Consider the following 1,035-nt stretch of genomic DNA (forward strand, 5'->3'; position numbering starts at 1 on the left):
CGCGCCTCCCAGCGGCCGCTGTTGGAAAGCCACTCTCTAGAGCTGGAAGGAGCCCCGCCTGCGCCTGCGCCTGCTGCCTGCGCCTGCCGCCTGCGCATGCGTGCACTTGCGGTTCCCAGTGCTGCTACTCAGCGCCAATCCTTGCCAATGCTTTCCTTTAATTAGTCCTGTTTTCCTGGGGTCGGGCCAAAGCCGGCCTGTGCCGCTACAGAACCCACAGTGGTTGAAAATTAGCTTGCACAAACACAAACGTCCAAAGACGGAAACGAGGTTAAATAATCACTGGATTGGCATGTTTCAGAACATAATGCAGCCATTAGAATGAATGGCTGAGGGGGAGGGATTGGCCCTGAAGGGGTAATCTTTTTTTTTTTTTAGTCGAATGTAGATGATTTTCATAGTTGCCAAGTTTGATGAAGCACTTCAAATTGATTACCTCGGGGAGTGGGATCGAGGGAAGAGCCACTTATAGGAGTGTTTCAGCATTTATGTGAGGTAAACTACGGATCAAGAAAAACTCACTGATGCTTGGTGATGCAACCACATCTTTAATCTCAGCGGAGGCAGGAGGATTTCTGTAAATTTGAGGCAACACAGTGAGTTCCAGGTCATCAGGCAATCCATGGGCTAGTAGGAGGTCCTGTCCCAGGGGGGTAAAAAAAAAAACAACAAAAAACAAAACAAAACAAAAAAAAAAACAAACAGAAATAAAAAGAAGAAAACAAAAGAAAAAAACTCTAGCAAGAAAAATTTATACCAGGTTGGACAGGCGTGGTGGCACAAGCCTTTGATCTCTCAAAAAAATCGAAAAATCGTGGAGCATGGTGGTGCATGTCTTTAATCCCAGTACTTGGAAGGCAGAGGAAGGCAGATCTCTGTGAGTTTGAGGACAGCTTGGTCTACAAAGAAAGTCCCAAGATAGCCAGGGCTCTGTTACACAGAAAAACTATGTTTTGAAAAACAACAAACAAAAATGTTTATATTTAATTGCATGTTATGTTTCTGTGGAATACCCCCAACACACACAATTTTATG

Source organism: Rattus norvegicus, chromosome 5 (assembly GCF_021556685.1).
Source record: "Rattus norvegicus strain SHRSP/BbbUtx chromosome 5, alternate assembly SHRSP_T2T, whole genome shotgun sequence".
NCBI lineage: Eukaryota > Metazoa > Chordata > Mammalia > Rodentia > Muridae > Rattus > Rattus norvegicus.